Genomic DNA, 20,418 nt, shown 5'->3' with positions numbered 1-20,418 from the left:
CACCCACCTGTGACTAATTTGTCTCAGATTTGTCTCGAATAGGAATCAGCTTCCATTGATGATTGCCGGAGAGATGCTTCATGTTGATGTCAGTTGGGAAGGCTCCTCAATGCTGTGTCACTGAGAAAAGGAAAGCATTGATTCCCCAAAACCCCATGAGTGATATCCTCCCATCCCCCACCCCACCCGCCCCAGGGCCCTGTATGGGTGTTTCAGATGAGCCCAGGTCCCAGCGTGCATGCGGAGCTCAGATAGGAGTCAGACTAGTTTGCATCAGGGCATCATCAGAATGGTGCTTAGCAAGTCATCATCACCTTCCTCTGCCAAATAACTCACTAACACCGAGTACCCAGACCCACCACTCTGGTGTGACCATGTTGAAGGATGTAGAAGGAGTTTAGGTGGGGGAGGGGGGAGGGTGGAATGGAACCCACAGACACAAACCCCTAGTGAGTGAACCACCTGGTGATCAGGTCTCCCCTTCTTACCCTTGCATGCCTCATTTGGGCTGCCAGCCCTCCAGTGCCTGGTTGGTGTTCCTCGGCATGCTCTTCCTCATTTTTCTCCTACTCCTCCTCCTGCTGGTCATCCTTCCCAGCGGTGCTCGGCTGGTCAGCCTCCATGAACTCCTCCTCCTCCTCCAAGAGGTCACCTTTCTGCAGAGCCAGATTGTGCAAGGCACAGTACACGACCACTATGCAGGAAGAGATCACTGTATTAGAGAGCCCTGCCAGATCGGTCCAGGCACCAGGATCGCATTTTGAGATGCCCGATGCACCTCCCCACTATCGTGCGGGTGGCTACACGGGCCTCATTATAGTGGGTCTCTGCCTTAGACATAGGCAATCGACCAGGTATCATCAGCCATGTCCGAAGCAGTTAACCCATATCACCCATGAGCCATCCCGCAGCCTGCGATCCTCCTCAAATGCCTCTGGGATGTCCGAACTCCTGAACAATGAAGCTGTCGTACGCGCTGCCTGGATGTCTTGCGCAAACCTGCATAATGTTCATGCTGTGGTCACACACGAGTTGAACATTCAGGGGGTGGAATTCCTTTCTATTGATGAATCTCTGCATATTCTGTAGGGGGCCTTGAGGGCAACGTGTGTATAGTCGATGGTCCCCTGTACATCAGGTATCCCTGCAATAGCTGTGAATCCTGCAGCCCGGGCTTCCTGATGGGCTGGTCCAGGTTAAATTTGATGTATTGCCCAGCCCAGGCATACAGGACTTCTGAGACCTGCTTGACACAGATGTCCACGGTTGATGGCAGGTGCCATGGACATTTTCACTAGGGGGTCTGGAAGGAGCCAGTCGCATAAAAGTTCAGAGCAGCCATCAATTTGACAGCCACTGAGAGAGGGTGCCCCCTCCTGCCTCTAGGTGCCAGTCCCTGCAGCAGGGTGCACAGGTAGGTGTGGCACTGTCTCCTTTCGGAGGTAGAAACATCGGCAGCACACGGCATCTGACATCCGTTCAAATGACATGCGTGAACTGCCAAGGTCTCTGCTGCTCCTTCTCCGGCACCCCTCCCCTCCTCCGGGTGAATGGTGGCCACCTCCTGCCTTTGGTGATTGTCTCCCTCTGGGCTTGGAAGTGATAAGGCCCAGGTCTCCTGTGCCCACAGTTCTTCCTCCTGCTCCTCCTCCTGAGCTCCAGTAGCAACCAAAGAACTGCAAGATTGATTGGTTACATCAATATCGCAAAAGCCATCTTGTCACTCTGAAGCAGCAGGGGGTGGGGCAGTGGGAGGAATGGAGAGGAACTGATGCAGAGGTTAAGGAATGCTGTTTGCCCCTAGCACATCAACAGTCACAGTTACCCTCCCAATTCCCCCAGCCACACACTCCCCACAATCACAGCCCCCCCAATTCCCCCAGCCACATGCTCCCCACAATCACAGCCCCCCAATTCCCCCAGCCACATGCTCCCCACAATCACAGCCCCCCCAATTCCCCCAGCCACATGCTCCCCACAATCACAGCCCCCCCAATTCCCCCAGCCACACACTCCCCACAATCACAGCCCCCCCAATTCCCCCAGCCACACACTCCCCACAATCACAGCCCCCCCAATTCCCCCAGCCACACATTCCCCACAATCACAGCCCCCCAATTCCCCCAGCCACACACTCCCCACAATCACAGCCCCCCAATTCCCCCAGCCACACACTCCCCACAATCACAGCCCCCCCAATTCCCCCAGCCACACACTCCCCACAATCACAGACCCCCCCAATTCCCCCAGCCACACACTCCCCACAATCACAGCCCCCCAATTCCCCCAGCCACACACTCCCCACAATCACAGCCCCCCCAATTCCCCCAGCCACACACTCCCCACAATCACAGCCCCCCCCCAATTCCCCCAGCCACACACTCCCCACAATCACAGCCCCCCCAATTCCCCCAGCCACATGCTCCCCACAATCACAGCCCCCCCAATTCCCCCAGCCACACACTCCCCACAATCACAGCCCCCCCAATTCCCCCAGCCACATGCCCCCCACAATCACAGCCCCCCCAATTCCCCCAGCCACATGCTCCCCACAATCACAGCCCCCCCAATTCCCCCAGCCACACACTCCCCACAATCACAGCCCCCCCAATTCCCCCAGCCACACACTCCCCACAATCACAGCCCCCCCAATTCCCCCAGCCACACACTCCCCACAATCACAGCCCCCCCAATTCCCCCAGCCACATGCCCCACAATCACAGCCCCCCAATTCCCCCAGCCACACACTCCCCACAATCACAGCCCCCCCAATTCCCCCAGCCACACACTCCCCACAATCACAGCCCCCCCAATTCCCCCAGCCACACACTCCCCACAATCACAGCCCCCCCAATTCCCCCAGCCACACACTCCCCACAATCACAGCCCCCCCAATTCCCCCAGCCACATGCTCCCCACAATCACAGCCCCCCCCAATTCCCCCAGCCACATGCTCCCCACAATCACAGCCCCCCCAATTCCCCCAGCAACATGTTCCCCACAATCACAGCCCCCCCCAATTCCCCCAGCCACACACTCCCCACAATCACAGCCCCCCCAATTCCCCCAGCCACACACTCCCCACAATCACAGCCCCCCAATTCCCCCAGCCACATGCTCCCCACAATCACAGCCCCCCCAATTCCCCCAGTCACACACTCCCCACAATCACAGCCCCCCCAATTCCCCCAGCCACACACTCCCCACAATCACAGCCCCCCCAATTCCCCCAGCCACACACTCCCCACAATCACAGCCCCCCCAATTCCCCCAGCCACACACTCCCCACAATCACAGCCCCCCCCAATTCCCCCAGCCACACACTCCCCACAATCACAGCCCCCCCAATTCCCCCAGCCACACACTCCCCACAATCACAGCCCCCCAATTCCCCCAGCCACATGCTCCCCACAATCACAGCCCCCCCAATTCCCCCAGCCACATGCTCCCCACAATCACAGCCCCCCCAATTCCCCCAGCCACACACTCCCCACAATCACAGCCCCCCAATTCCCCCAGCCACATGCCCCCTACATTCACAGCTCCTTGCAAAGTTGAGAGGCTGCAGCAGTGCAATTTGCAAGAGATTTGTGCTCATCCTTCAGCTAGAAGTGAGCTGAGTGCACTAGGACACAGCAGCACCTCAAGACCCAAGGTCAGTGCTGAGACCTGGGACCATGCTGCACGTCAGACATCAAATGCCCTGCAGAGCAACAGCCCCCTACCCACCTCCCCCCCCTTCCCCCCAACACTTGCAGAGCCACCACTGACCCAAGGCAGAAAATGGCTGCAACAAAACTGTGAGCAGCAGAGAGCCATCGGACACTATGCACGTACCAACTGACTAACCTCATTGATGGAGCGCCTGAATCATGCTGATTCCGCATTGGTGGACGCGGGGTTAAAGGGGGAAGTGCCGGTAAAGTTGGGCGAGCAGCCCATTAATTCAATTGAAATGACCGGCGTGCTCATTTCGGGCACAGTCCTGATCGTGGCCATTTTCGGCTCTTGGTAAAGGGGGAACTGGCGCAGAAGTGGGCGCAGATCACGCTACTCGCCTCACGCCTGACTTTATAAAGTTTTCGCGCCCGATGGTAAAATCAGGCCTACAGTATTAATTCTGTTTCTCCACAGATACTGCCAGACCTGCTGAGTTTTTCCAGCATTTTTTTTGATTTGAGAAAGTTGGACACTGAATAATGCTTTCAGGCGCTGTTCCTTATTTTTCTTTTGGAAAACAGTATTGATGGAGCAATGTTATCAGAGAACCCAATTTGAAAAAATGACTTGAGTCATGTATTTTGGGTATGTTTGATTGAAATAATTATATAACAAGTCAAGGTCCTCCAGGGATAAATTGTTTTAAGTCATTTATAGAGACATAGAGTCGTAGAGGTTTACAGCATGGAAACAGGCCCTTCGGCCCAACTTGTCAATGCAGCCCTTATTTTTTTTTAAAGCCCCTAAACCAATCCCAATTGCCTGCATTTGGCCCATATCCCTCTATACCCAATCTAAATGTAACTATCTAAATGCTTTTTAAAAGATAAAATTGTACCTGCATCTACTACTACCTATGGCAACTTGTTCCAGACACTTACCACCCTCTGTGTGAAAAAATTGCCCCTTTGGACACTTTTGTATCTCTCCCCCCTCAGCTTAAACCTATGCCCTCTAGTTTTAGACTCCCCTACCTTTGGGAAAAGATATCGACTATCTACCTTGTCTATGCCCCTCGTTATTTTATTGATCTCTATAAGGTCACCCCTGAGTCTCCTATGCTTCCGAGAAAAAAGTCCCAGTCTATTCAGCCTCTCCCTATAACTCAATCCATCAAGTCCCGGTTGCATCCTAGTAAATCTTTTCTGCACTCTTTCTAGCTTAATAATACTCTTTCTATAATAGGGTGACCAGAATTGCACACAGTATTCTAAGTATGGCCTTACCAATGTTTTGTACAACTTCAACAAGGTGTCCTAACTCCTGTATTCAATGTTCTGACCGATGAAACCTAGCGTGCCGAATACCTTCTTCACCACTCTGTCCACCTGTGACTCCACTTTCAAGGAGCTATGAACATGTACCCCTAGATCTCTTTGTTCTGTAACTCTCCCCAACGCCCTAAAAATTAACTGAGTAAGTCCTGTCCTGGTTGAATCTACCAAAATGCATTACCTCGCATTTGTCTAAATTAAACTCCATCTGTCATTTGTCAACCCACTGGCCCAATTGATCAAGATCCCGCTGCAATTGGAGAAAACCTTCCTCATTGTCCACCATGCCACCAATTTTGGTGTCATCTGCAAACTTATTAACCATGGCCCCTATATTCTCAACCCAATCAATAATATAAATGACAAATAACAGTGGGCCCAGCACTGATCCCTGAGGCACACCACTGGTCACAGGCTTCCAGTTTGAAAAACAACTCTCTACAACCACCCTCTGGCTTCTGTCAAGAAGCCAATTTTATATCCATTCAGATACCTCACCCTGGATCGCGTATGATTTAACTTTACGCAACAACCGACAATGCGGTACCTTGTCAAAGGCCTTGCTAAAGTTCATGTAGACAACATCAACTGCACTGCCCTCGTACCTTCTTGGTTACCCTTTGAAAAAACTCAGTCAAATTTGTGAGACATGATTTTCCACTCACAAAGCCATGCTGACCGTCCCTAATCAGTTCTTGTATCTCTAATGCCTGTACATCCTGTCTCTCAAAATACCTTCCAACAATTTACCCACCATAGATGAGAGGCTAACTGGCCTGTAGTTCCCTGCAGCCCTTTTTAAACAAAGGCACAACATTTGCCACTCTCCAATATTCGGGCACCTCACCTATGACTATCGATGATTCGAATATCTCGGCCACAGGACCCGCAATTTCCTCCTTAACCTCCCACAACGTCCTGGGATATATCTCATCAAGTAAATACTGATGAGAAATATTCATTTAGGATCTCACCCGTCTCTTGTGGATCTGCACATAGATGACCTTGTTGATCCTTAAGAGGCCCTACTCTCTCCTTTGTTACTCATTTGCCCTTTATGTTTTTTTATATAAGATAATTAGACCTAAGTTGTAGAACTTCTAAACTAGCTATGTTCTGAAACCAGCTACTCAGTATTTTAGTGAGGAACTTGCTATAAAGCTGGAAAGTGGGTAAAGTTTAAAGGTGTTGAAAAACATAGACCTGAATATTACATTCGGAGCATGCCCAAAGTTGGCATGGACAGGAGTGGGTATGGAATTCGCCTGTGCCTGTGATCGCGTTGTTAATGCGACATTACACTGGCTGGCCAATTAGTGACAAGCATAGTAAGTAGTCTCACAACACCAGGTTAAAGTCCAACAGATTTATTTGGTAGCACAAGCCACAAGCTTTCGGAGCACTGCCCCTTCTTGTAGTGAGTGAGGAGTTGTGTTCACAAACAGGGCATATGCAGACACAAACTCAGTTTACAAGCTACTGGCTAGAATCCGGGTCTTTACAGATAAGCAAGGCTTAAAGGTACAGACAATGTGAGTGGAAAGAGGGTTAAGCACAGATTAAAGAGATGTGTATTGCCTCCAGCCAGGACAGTTAGTGAGATTTTGCAAGCCCAGGCAAGTCGTGGGGGTTACAGGTAGTGTGACATGAACCCAAGATCCCGGTTAATGGCAATCCAACATGAAACACACTCGGTGAAAGGCTGAGCACTGTCAGGAACGGTGAGAAGAGGACAAGTGCTGGAAAAGGGGAAGGTGCAGGCTAGCATTTCCAATGTGCTGTGGAACTGTCTCGGGAAGCTGCAGATGTGTAAAAGGTAAATATCAGTGCTACTAGTGTCTGGGCTGTACAGTCATACGCAGATGTCAGTCTCCAGACTCACTTGTTCATTTTATTTGAGCCTTGATCTTTCATCCCACCTTGGATCAAGCTTGCAGCTTAAACACCTTGCCAACCGGCCCGCCCCACCAAGCCTAAAGGCAGACAAGCAATGTAAAATCCCAGTCAATTGCTGTTTAATTGAATTTAAATTAACTTCTTGATTGTCCACCGGCTGACTTCCAACTCCCGCCCGCTGACCAGAATTGGTGCGATGATATTGGGAGGCACGCCTAATATCCTTTCATGTGGTTTTACACGCTTTTCGGTCAGCCTGAGCTTTGTAAAATTCTGGCCCTAAGGATGACAAGTATAACGAGCAGGATCTCGGGCTTTTTCTGTTGAAATCTAGATCAACCAGATGATGAAAATTGTCCTGGTTTAGTGTTCAAATCCTGTTTCTATGGAGACATAAAAACCCAAAACCTTCTGGTAGATTGTAAGGAAAATAAGTTAAATTGTCCCAGCCAAAAGTGAGAATCTTCAGTTTGTCGTCACTTAAGAATCATCTATATAAATAGGAACAACTGAAGGATTGTGAAGGTAACATTTTTGTGGTGAGTGCAGTGTTTCAGTGTTTAACAGCTTTAGTAGATTCTCCTTTGTTATATTTAAAATCTTACTGTCATTGAGGCAGAGCAATTGGTCTCTGAGGGACTTGGCAGAAGTGGTTTTCACCCAGGTAGACTCCTTGCTGTCTTTGATCTGGGAGGTGAAGCTGCCTTTCTTTAGCATGCCCTCGTCACAGATAACATTCCAATTCAGTTTGGGCAAAAAGGTCACAAGTCGGGCTCAATATGGTACAAGGAATGACAGGTGGATGAGATCATTAAAACAAAGCAAATGAAATCTTTGGTTGTATCTAGAAGAATAGGATAGAAAGGGGAAAAAAACAGCAACTGCTGCAGGCAAACTAGCAAGTATTGGTGCCCATCAAAAGCCAGGGAAAATAGGGACGGTTGGATACATAAAACAAGGACATCTAGATATTAAATTTCCCACCAAGCTAATATACAAACATTTGAATTAGGAACAGGAGTAGGCCACTCAGTCCTTCAAGCCTGCTCTGCCATTCAATAGGATGGTGTTGATCTGACTGTATCATCAACTCCACATTCCCACTTACCTCTAAAACCCTTTCACCCCCTTGCTTATCAAGAATCTCTCTAGCTTTGCCTTTAAAATATTCAAAGAAATTGCTTCCACCGTTTTTTGAGGAAGAGAGATCCAAAGACTCAAGACCCTCTAAGAGAAAATGTTTCTCTTCATCTCTGTCTTAAAGTGGAAACCCCTTATTTTTATATAGTGACCTCTAGTTCTACACTCTCCCACAAGAAGAAACACCCTCTCAACTAACACTGCTCCCCGCACAACTATCGCCCACTTAACTACCCACGAACCATTTACACTCACTTACTCACTCATGGTATAGTGGCACAGTGGTTAGCATTGCTGCCTCACAGTCCAGGGACCTGGGTTTGATTCCCGCTTGAGTCACTGTGCGGAGTCTATACGTTCTCCCCGTGTTTCCGTAGATTTCTTCTGGAAGCTCCAGTTTCCTCCAACAGTCCAAAGAGGTACGGGTTGTGTGGATTGGCCATGCTAAATTGCTCTTAGTGTCAGAGGGACTATTTAGGGTAAATATATGGGGATAGGTGGGAGGATTGTAGTCGGTGCTGACTCGATAGGCCAAATGGCCTCCTTCTGTAATGTAGGATTCTATGATACATATTCACACAAAGAGTTGAGGCCTTTAAATACTTACCCCAATATTGCAGCTAATTTTATAAGAAGTCACCATGCCGTCTCTTAGTCTATTTTCTCCTATGCTTGTCAATCTTCCACCTGGATGGCTGTGCTAATCCATTGCTGCAGCAGCTGGGATCAGAGGACCTGACTGAACATTTGCAAGAAGGTCAGGTCACAGAAATCTTCAATCACAGTGAAAATACCAGCAACATGGTAGCACAGTGGTTAGCATTGCTGCTTCACAGTGCCAGGGACCCGGGTTTGATCCCTGGCTTGGGGTCACTGTCTGTGTGGAGTTTGCACATTCTCCCCATGTTTGCATGGGTTTCCTCCAGGTGCTCTGGTTTTGTCCCACATTCAGAAAGATGTGCTGGTTGGTGCATTGGCCCGAATAGGTGCTGAACTGTGGCGACTAGGGAAATTTCACAGTAACTTCTTTGCAGTGTTAAGGTAAGCCTTACTTATGACTAATAAATAATAAATCAACTTTAACATCGACACTGACCAGAGGTTCTGGGTGAGTCTGCAGCAAGGCAATGGAGGAAATGAGCACACAGTTTCATTGACAATACTTGCTGAAGTGGTGATGGTACCACATAAGGTGATAAGTCTTCTTTGCCTCTCTGCTAAACCACCTTGATAGATCAGTATTGTGGCATGCCTACTTGGCACAGAAGCCTTGCTTTGTGTCATGTTGGACCTTTACCCTTATTGAATACACCAGCTCTATTCTACACAATAGATGTAGGTTGCCTTGCAGCAGATGGCATTGCTTTGCATTTGCACCTCAGATGACTCAAAACCTAAAACAACAGTTCCACTATACATGTGGCCAGCTTTGTGGGAATGATGACTGACATCTGAACAGAATTACTGTGTCATGCCTATTTTCAACGGAAGTGTAACACATTGTGAGTGGAGTCCTTTCATCACTTCAATGAAAATAAACATCAGCAAAGATGGAAACTGGGTCGCTGACTCACTATCCGCCATTTTAACACGACTGCACAAAGCCAAAAGTCCACCCTCTCAAATCAAGTTAAATGACAATCAAGTGAGTGATACCGGCACTGTTGATGCAGTTTCAGCCAGAACAACTCTCTGAAAGGCTATGTTCCATGAAGTCCCATAGATTACAATTACTCCAAATGGAGTTTATACTATGAGATATTGGTTAGCATTGCTGCCTCATAGTGCCAGGGACTCAGGTTCGATTCCTTGTTTGGGTCACTGTCTGTGTAGAGTCTGCACATTCTTCCTGTATCTGTGTGGGTTTCCTCCAGGTGCTTCGGTTTCCTCCCATAGTCCGAAAGACACGCTGGTTGGGTGCATTGGCCATGCTAAATTCTCCCTCAGTGTATCTGAGCAGGTGCCGGAGTGTGGCGACTAGAGGATTTTCACAGTGACTTCATTGCAGTATTAATGTAAGCCTACTTATGATTCTAATAAATAAACTTTAAAAACTTCAAAAACAGATAGACCAATAAACTGGTCCTGTGTGGAAAATTGCTTGTAATTAGTTCTGGAGACCACCAGTGGGTGCTGATTATCTTCTATTAGCCTAAAATTCACCATTTGTCACTTGGAAACACATTCCAATATCAGAATCTTCCTTTTCATTGCTAAATTCAAATGAAATGTTGTAATCAGTAAAAAGGACATTTTTGTTTTATTAAGACAGCATCAAGTAAGCAAAGCAACACAAATGAAATAAAACAAATGAAGTACTTTCAGAATGGCTTATTTGAAATTTTTAAATTGTCAGTGCACCAGTCTTACAACTTTCCCTCATTCTACTGAACAAAAGGTAAACTCAAATTAAGTTTAATGGTTGAATTACCAATATCATGTACATGTAATTATGGTATTACAGATTTTAAGGACAATGATTTCAAATGCACACTTCTGTTTTCAAACCTTTACATTGAGTTTAAAAGCCTTTTAACAGACAACATCTTCTGGTAAATAAGAACATAAGAAATAGGAGCAGGAGTAGGCCATCTAGCCCCTCGAGCCTGCCCCGCCATTCAATAAGATCATGGCTGATCTGTCGTGGCTCAGTTCCACATTCCCGCCCTCTCCCCATAACCCTTAATCCCCTCCCTTATCAAAAACCCATCAACCCGCGTCTTAAAAATATTGAGCGAGGCAGCCTCCACCACTTCAACGGGCAGAGAATTCCAGAGATTCACCACCCTTCGAGTGAAGAAGTTCCTCCTCAACTCCGTTCTAAACCGCCCCCCCCTCTTTATCTTAAGGCTGTGCCCTCTAGTCCTACTGTCCTTTCTGAGCGGGAAGAGCCTCTCCACCTCTATCCTATCCATCCCATTCAACATCTTATACGTCTCAATGAGATCACCCCTCATTCTTCTAAACTCTAACGAGTACAAGCCTAGTTTATTCAGCCTCTCCTCATAGTTCAACCCCCTCAACTCTGGTATCAGCCTAGTAAACCTCCTCTGCACTCCCTCCAAGGCCAAAATATCCTTGCGTAAGTGCGGCGACCAAAACTGCACACAGTACTCCAGCTGCGGCCTCACCAGTGCCCTATACAGCTGCAACAAGACCTCCCTACTTTTATATTCAATCCCCCTCGCTATGAAGGCCAGCATCCCATTCGCCTTCCTGACCACCTGCTGCACCTGCAGGCTGGGTTTTTGCAACTCATGCACAAGGACCCTGAGGTCCCTCTGCACCATCGCATGCTGCAGTTTTTCGCCACGTAAGTAATATTCCTTCCTACCATTATTCCTACCAAAGTGGACAACCTCACATCTGCCAACATTAAATTCCATTTGCCAGTTCCTGGCCCATTCGCCCAGCCTATCTAGATCCTTCTGCAGACTCTCCACACCCTCCGCAAAATTTGCCGTTCCACCAATCTTGGTGTCATCAGCAAATTTCGACACCATACACTTGGTTCCCTCCTCCAGATCATCTATATAAATGGTGAATAGCTGAGGCCCCAGCACCGACCCCTGGGGCACTCCACTAGTCATCAACTGCCAATCCGAATAGCACCCATTGACCCCCACTCTCTGCCTCCTATTTGACAGCCAATCCTCTATCCACGCTAACACCCTACCCCCAACTCCATGCCCCCTGACCTTCTGTAATAACCTCTTGTGAGGCACCTTGTCAAACGCCTTCTGAAAATCAAGAAACACCACATCCACCGGCTCTTCTCTATCCACCGCCCTAGACACATCCTCATAGAACTCCAATAAATTCGTCAGATACGACTTCCCCTTAACGAAACCGTGCTGCGTCTGCTGTACCAAACAATTCTCCTCAAGATGCCTCGCTATTTTCTCCTTGATCACGGATTCTAACATTTTTCCCACAACAGACGTTAAACTAACCGGCCTATAATTCCCTGCCTTTTGCCTGCCACCCTTCTTAAACAACGGCGTAACATTAGCCGTTTTCCAATCTTCCGGCACTTCCCCATGTTTATTCAAACGTCATCAGCTTGTAACTCTAGAGTCATCTAGAGCTTGTAAGTCTAGAGTTACAAGGAGTCATTAAAAATGCAAACATTTGTCCAGGAATGTGCATTGAATTCTAGAACCTTTAAGGGAACAGGAGATAGAAAGGAACTTCAAAGGATCTCAACATAATTAAATGCTTTTCTTGGCGGAGCAAAATTTTATCAAAATTAACATAGCAGCCATTTTAAGTTTTGGAACTGCATCATGTCTGTTGAAGAACAGATATTTTGTGTGCAGGACTCCCTGGGGAAACACTGAGAAGCAACATAAGAGAAGATTCTTGGCTGAGGAAGGCCAAAGAGTATTAAGAAGTCACCTGCTATCCTGTTAAAAGAGTCCAAGCAAGCTACAAGTGTTATAATTAAGTAGGAAACCTTCTTAGTCTGCCAAAAATCTGTTAACCTGATGAATCTAGTTGAAAAGGTAAACCTCCGAATAGTCAACTGAAGAAGCCATTGCAGCCAGTGTACCAAGCCTCAAATTTTAACCCCCTCACTTCAGAAAGAAGGAATTCAAGGAATGGACCCACAATAATGGGCTGGATTCTCCAAACATGGTTGCGGTTGGGATTTTCCAATCCCGCTGCTGTGAATGGAGATTTGGCTGAGCGCAAAATTCCCTATTCTCGCTGGCAGCAGCAACAGAATGTGAACTGCCAAAGAATTTCAGCCATTATCTCTCAGAGATTGAAAACTTGGGCTTCTCCAGCTTCCCAGCCACATGTTTCCCTGAGATTCTCTGGTCCCGCCGCTGTCAATGGGAATTCCAGCCCTCATCTTTAAGCATCTTTTTATCTTTATCTGCGTTTACTCTTTGCAATTGCAAGTAAAGGCAGAGAAATTGTCACTCAGTCAAAACTCCCTTCACTGCAGAGTCCTGCTGGTTTCATCAATCATTAATTGCTGGCTTCATCAATCAGAAAATTCTGGCCAATGTCTTTAAGAATTTGGATGTAAATGATAAAGCAAGGTGTAGCAAAGATGTCACAGATGATAATGTAGGCATGGGAGAAGAAACCACCTGAGATGAAATACTATCAATGAAGCAGCAAGCACAAATTGAACCAGGGGAAAGGTAGAGGGGAGTTTGACAAAGTAGGCAGTTTAAGCAAGGAAGATGGAAAAATAGAATTGTAGTGGCAGATTGCTGAGTTTGATTGGGGCTGTCTCAGTGCTGTGAATAAGGAAGAAGTCTGTTTGGTGGGTTTCAAATGGAGTTTAGTAGGAGGGAGAGATTGCGATTGCAAAACAGCAATGCACTTAGGATTTTAGAAAGAAAGGGAAGATTGTAGGCAGATCAATATTTTGAAAGGTTGCAGTGTGATTTGAAAAGGAAAGGTACGAGCTGCCTTTTTGAAGGTTATAAGGACCAAGCTGGAGAAAGGAATCAGGCTGGTGACATTTCATTGAAATGGTACTGGAAAGGAAGTGTTCAAGAATTGCAGTGAGTGCAAATTGAGGGATTAGGTGGCATATTTAAAGGCCAAAGTAAATTTTGAGATAGTGGGAGGGTGGATGGGAGTGAAACTGCTCAGTTGTTAGATGGAAAACTGGTTTGGTCAGTAGAGTTGGAAGAGGAATGTCTCAATTTTGAACACACAGGAAGAAATTCTTCAGCTTCTCACAGTGACAAAGGTGGGAACTTAATTAAAAAGCCAGGAGAAACAAATTGATGACTCATTATCAACATAGCAGATGTAGGGTAACTTGGTTTTGGGAAGAAATTCTGGTTCTGCGGTTAGCTTTAGGTGGTCAAGCCATACCTGTAGATGGATAGCCAAGCAAATTACAGCTTGCCTGATTAGAGATTATACATTGTGGATAAAAGTGAAAAACAGTTTAACTGGAGTTAAGTGAATTCTGCAATTGTGTTGTATCTTGACCGATTGTTTGTAGCTATTGCATTTCTTAAGCATTGCCAGAAAAAGCCTTGAGAATTAAGGTTTTTAGGCCAATGCAAAACAGAGCTGCTACATAGCCTCTTCCTCAGTTTCAGATACTTTGAGTTGATTAAAACAGGCTCCAACAGAACCAGCAGGATTACATCTTCATTTTCATCCAGGAGTCTTTGGTGAGCCATGTAAAAGGCAGTTTTGAACGTTCCTCTCTTGACATAATTTCTTGTAAGCACAAACAAAGTCTTTTTGCTCATGTGTATACTGTGGGAAAGATTGTCGACAACTGGCTTTCCTAACTCCCAATCTCTCTCTTCCAAACACAGGTAAAGTTGCCTTTCTTCTTTACCTTCCAAGTGAACTAATAGTTCATTGACAACCCAGTCTGTCACAGCCAGGTCTGAAGTGTCGTAAGCAATAAATGCATCATATGAACAGTCCTGCTCTTTAAGAGAGTGATACCCTTTCAACCAAGCACTGCAGAAATTGTAAAAATACCACATGTCCCAGTAATACAAATGATGGATCAGTGCTACAATCATGGTGCTAAAAATGATCATGGCAGAAGCCAAACTTAATGAAGCTGCAACATTATCCAGTGTACACGTGTGCTGATCAAGGAGAATAATGCTGTCTCCACGATGATTTTCAGGTGATTCACAGGTAACATCAGTGGCCAATTGAGGAATGTCCAGGTCACAGGTATTAATCCATGCAATAAATGGTGCAAGTTCACAAGTGCAATGAAAAGGATTCCCTCTTAAAACCAGCACTTTCAGGTGAAGCTGTTCACCTGCTGGGAAAACTGACCAGGTTAACGTCTTAATTTTGTTAAAGCTTAGATCAAGGTATTTTATTCGGTTTGCTGATGTAAGGAAGCTTATTGGAAGTTGAGAAATTCGATTTCCACTCAGTAAAAGATATTGGAGGGATGTGTTGCTGTTATATAGTCTGTCTGGGGCAATGGTTAATTTGTTGTTGCTCACATCTAAGGTCACCAGATTCTTCAATAACTGTAGTTTATCCCAATTAACCACATTTAATCTGTTACGGCTCAAAGACAAATATGACAAGTTATGGGGTAAGTTTTCATAAACATCGGTTGGGATTTGTCGAAGTCGATTGTAAGATAAATCAAGATATTTTAAATTAATTAGATTTTTAAATAAGCCAATATATCTGTTGTCCTCCCTACTCCATAAGTTCTCCAGGAAATTCCCTTGGAATTCCAAAATTTCCAAAGAGTCACTGTTCAATTTTGATTCTGTCAATGTAAAGATGGCATTGTAGCTTAATTTTAACACTTTCAAATACTTAAGGTTTTCAATGAACCCCAATTTGTGTGTGACACCCTCAACAACAAAGTAGTGCTGGTTGTAGCTCAAGTCCAACACTTCAAGTTGCCACAGTTCTTTAAAAGCATTATCATAAGCTGGATCGAGTCGATTAAAAGAAAGATCTAAATATTTCAAATTGTGCAAAGATGTAAACTCAGTACCATTTAAAGCTTGCCCAATTGCATTTGCTGACAAATTCAGGCACTTGATGTCTTCAAAGCCATTAAACTGTTTTTGGCTGATGAAGAAAATATTGTTCAAACTCAAATCCAATGTCTTCCCATAAGATTGACAGACATTGAAAGTCTTCCCATCATAGTGGAGGGATTCGTACGCTGGATTGCTATTTCCAGATAGTATATATGAATCTTCTAAACTAGATTCTATATAAGGAAGATGTTTACCTTTGTACATTGAACCACACAGAAGATTTCCATCATTTGATGGAGGTGATATCCTATTCTCTGAAAGGTCTATTACCTGTAGTGATGGAAGTTGTTTAAATATTGTTAAGTTTACTTGTTTAATGAAGTTTGTAGCGAGGTTGAGAACGGTAAGATTGCTGAGTCCGTACAGTGGTGTTAGATCTTGTGAATTGAGCTCTTTGAATACATATCCTTCAATGCGTAATTGCCTCAAGGAGACTAATTTGGCAAAGTTTTTCGAAAGGACAATTTGATCTGCATATGATGTTATTTTGTAGTTGAATGACAAGTCAAGTTCTTCTAATCTGGGTAAGTAGTTTAAAAAGTCCCCAGTAGCAATTTCGCCAACCAAGAAGTTCAGTTCAAGGTGCAGGACCTTCAAGCTGGTAAGGTTCTGAAACCAACTACTCTGAATTTTACGAAGACAGTTGCTGGAAAGGTTTAATGTCCGTAACTTCGAAAGCTTTTGAAAAGCATATGGATGTATGTGAATGGAATTGTTTCCGGGGCAGGGCTCACATGGGTAAGGGGCGTTGTAACACCTGGGGCAGTTTCCAGTTAGGTCAAGGAATTCTAGGTTACCCAGATTATGAAAATCCTGTTGGTTAATGGTTTGAATTCTGTTCTTACTGAGACATAATGTACTTAAAGTTTCTGGCAGGTTTTGAGGGACAGAAGTTAAATTATTTGAGTCAAGAGTGAGAACCTTCAGTTTGTGGCTACTTGAAAATGCCCCATCACCTATATGAATGGCCATGTTGCAAGGCCTCTGATGGTAACAGTTTTGTGAGAAGTAAAGTGTTTCGATGCTTGACAGGTTTGGTAAATTCTCTTTTGTTATGTTTAGAATCTTATTGCCATTAAGACTGAGCAATTGCAAACTCGATGGAAGTTTCTTAGGGACTAGGAGGAGATGGTTTTCATCCAGGTATAATTTTTGCAGTTTTGTCAAGGCAGAGAAGCTGTCTTCTGCTATAATCATGTTCTTTCCGGGTGGAGTGTTCCGACTTAAAACTATTTTGGTTAGATTTTGTAACTTGGAGAAGGAACAATTGGAAATATTTGTGATCTCGTTATTTGCTAGATTTAGGCTGGTTGCATTGAAAGGAATGTTCACTGGTACACTGTGAAGGTGATGGCTTCTACAATCTAATTGAATAGAGGAGTCATTGCATTGTACATGCACATCACATGGGAGGCTTCTGGGAATCCAGCCAGTTGCAAGCGGTTTTACAACAAAGTTGAGCAGAAAGAGAAAGAACAGTAAAATCAGTGATGATCCTTGTACCTAGAGAAGCATTACGAATAAATTGAAAAGAGAAGTTAGTGTTACTAATCATTTTCTATATTTAAATACAAACATTTTCTATTAAAAGGACCACTCCTTGTGATTTTACCTCACAGAACTCCATTAAAGGGAAAAACCTGGTTTCAGAATGCTTACTATGCTTTTTTTAATATATGGTCTTACATATTGCTGCATCATTTTTATACACATTTATATATTTGCAAGTTAATGTATTTGTCACAAAATATTGATTTCACAGTGCAAGTTAGTACTTCAGATTGTACAGAAACTTGCATATTTCAAATTCATTATTTTATCAGTGAGGATGAACACACATGAGTAAGGCATTATTTAATGATATCTTATTAAAAATTCTCTGTACATTGTCAGCCTGTGTTTTCCATAATTATTTTGCCAGCAACACCAAGGTATGTAGCAGAGGTCAAAAACAGCTACTAATGATTAAATGGAAGCAATATTCAACAGCTATTAGTAAGTCAGAAATATTAATGCTGAAAGTCATGTTTCTCCTGTACATGAAATCATGAAACTACTTACTGAACCTTGAGTGTGGTGGGTTCTCACACCATCTTTTGAAATCTAGGATATGGTAAAATTTGCAAAGCCAAATCTACTTGTTAATTGTGTATCAATTGTGTTTAATTATATGCAGGTAGAGGGCATTAATTAAGGTTTCAATCAGCAGATCGAGAGACACTCATTGAAGCTGAAGTGTGGTTGAGTTAAGAGATGGATGCTTGTAATGTTTCATTGTAAGAGTGAGTAAAGGTTGGCTCCAGAATCTTTCTTCACCTACTGATTTTCTGGCATAGAACGACTACAATTGGAAGTTTGCCTAGATGAGAATTTGCACTGATTATTGTTTCATCATTGAATCTAATGTATTAACAATGAATGCCATGCAGATTTCCTTCCCATTCATAATGATGTTACAATTTTGACATGCTTTATATTACTCTTAATTCACCATTATACTCTTCTCAGCAATTCATTTCCAATCATTTTCTCAACTGCTGCTCCCTTTGACTCCTTCCATGTACTGCAATGACATGATGTATATTACTGTCATGACAACAATGTTTCTGTCGTGTGGATATCAAGGGTCTACCCTATCACAAATTCAAGTGTTTCATTTTGCAGGATAACTGCAACTAACAAGAGGGAGAGAGCATGCATGAAAAGGGGATTCCTAAGTCTAGATATAACTTGTGGCATTTGTAGAAGTGGCTCCTTAGGAAGCAGAGAGGATGCAATAGATTTAGGAGGATGTCTGAACAGGTTTGGTAGTAAAATTGTGATTTATTGATTTATTTATTATTCATTTACAGGATGTGGGCATCGTTGGCTAGGCTAGCCTTTGTTTCCCATCCCTAGTTACCCTTCATTTGTTGCCAATGAACCACACGTTTAAAAAGGGTCATGCCACTCATTTAGCTGAATTCTACATCTCATATCCTTATTGAGGACAGATTATCATAACACTGGTTTCTCTTTCCCTTTATGAATGCGCAGCACAGAAAGCCTAAGCGGGAAGCAGGGGAGTGGACCAAACTTTATCTCCAAACATGCCACGTCCTTCAGCTTAACTCTGCAAAGCAACAGCACAGCTCACCACAGTGCTTATTGCAACTCCAAGGACATTTACAGTAAAATATTATTGCCCTCAGACTACAGGTTTATGGAATTAGAACCACTACCACTGTCTGCGAAGGCTGGCTGAGTTGAACAGCTATTTCAGTGTCAAAGTTTAATGTTGTTCTATGTAGTACCCTACAGCCCTTGGGTTCCATGATTTTCTCTTCTTCAGACAAGTTTCAAGATATGGAGACAGTCTTTGATAGAAGCTTCTCTAATGTCAATGCAGGCATTTAATTTGTTGACATACTGACTATTAATGGACATGTGGTGACATATAGAACTACAGAGAGGGTGGTGCTGTCTATCAGCAGGTCCCATCTGCCATTCCCCTCTGTCACAGATGGGAAAATAGGCAAAGGACACGCTGAATCTGAAGATGCTGAAGTGATAGAGACTGATAATGGGGCCATCTGAAATCCTTGCTCAGAGTTGTGAAGGATCACCTTAAACCCCAGAGTTTCACTTGGCCACATAGTGCAGGCCAGTCACAGGCTGCAGCTACTGCAAGAGGAGGGTATGTGAGAGAGAAAGTGAGGGAGAACGACCAACAGAAAAATCTTGAGAATTGTTTTACCTGTTAGACTCATATAGAAACTGAAAAGTCAGAATCACTCACCATTTTCACTTTGATTTTCAGGTATTAAAGTATCCCCATTGACAATTAAAGCTATCTCCTTTTCTTATCAAGCAAGGCACTAATCAGATTCTCGGCAATGCTGTCCGTTCATCCAAAAGTTCTACCAAGTTAGATGGTGAAGTATGTTTTGCCTGGATGGGTTATAAATGACAGTATGTCAAAAAGGAATCCCCTTGCTTTCCCTCACAGAGAGTGAAAGATGCAATGCACTAAACATTGTTATCAATTACAGAAAAGCACCATTCCTAAATTTCTGGAAAATTCTGAAACCTGCAACTGATCATCTCCCAGTAAAATATAAATGTTATGAAACAATATCGGAACAGAAATAGACTATTCAGCCGTTTGATTCTGTTCCAGAATGGATGATCAGTATCTTAACTCCAGTTCCCTGAGTTAGATACATATTCTTTAACATCCTTACTTACTGATCAGCACAAAACCACTGCGACTGCTACTCCTTAGTGTGATGATACTGCGCCTTTAAGAAATATATTTATATCTTGTGAGAGGTGTGTTCAAGTAGAGGGGAATTTCTAACCAGCTTATAAGATTCAAAGGCAGAATGTAGTCTGTCAGAGGACAATAAATCAGCAAGGAGTTAAATGATTCTTGAGATAGCTAACACAAACAGTTTACACTTATGTGGATGCAGTAAGACAAGTAGTTATGATTTTAAAACATATATGCTGATACTTTATGATATTCTATGACATTTTACAAGTAATGTTCACTTTAGCCAAGCAAAGTTACCAAAAGGTATGGTGGTAAATATCATTAGTTAAAACCAGAAGTCTGGGAACCTGTTAGTCAGCAGCAAGCTTATCAGGAGAATTCCCATAAGGGAACGTATTTTACAACATTAGCGAATAGATACATTCACTGCCCAGACACAAGGATAGATATGTCCTTGGATGCAGGAACGTATGTCTATTCAACTTGATAGTGGGTCGATGGGAACATCCACTTTGACTTCTTGGTAGCGTTTGCCATTACCAGCGAATGGGGAAATAGTCAGACCCAAAAAGGGAGACATGTCCAGACTAGGTTGGACAAATAAGATATC

At 44.3% G+C, this 20,418-nt stretch overlaps 1 pseudogene; it reads right to left on the bottom strand.

Moving 5' to 3' along the window:
* Positions 1–11,982: 11,982 nt before the first annotated feature.
* On the bottom strand, positions 11,983–16,795 carry LOC145353343 (toll-like receptor 7 pseudogene; annotated as a pseudogene).
* Between the last annotated feature and the right edge of the window lie 3,623 nt (positions 16,796–20,418).

This window comes from Carcharhinus amblyrhynchos, chromosome 15 (assembly GCF_965287045.1).
Source record: "Carcharhinus amblyrhynchos chromosome 15, sCarAmb.v2.hapA, whole genome shotgun sequence".
Taxonomy (NCBI): domain Eukaryota; kingdom Metazoa; phylum Chordata; class Chondrichthyes; order Carcharhiniformes; family Carcharhinidae; genus Carcharhinus; species Carcharhinus amblyrhynchos.
This window is presented reverse-complemented; position numbering and strand designations above follow the sequence as displayed.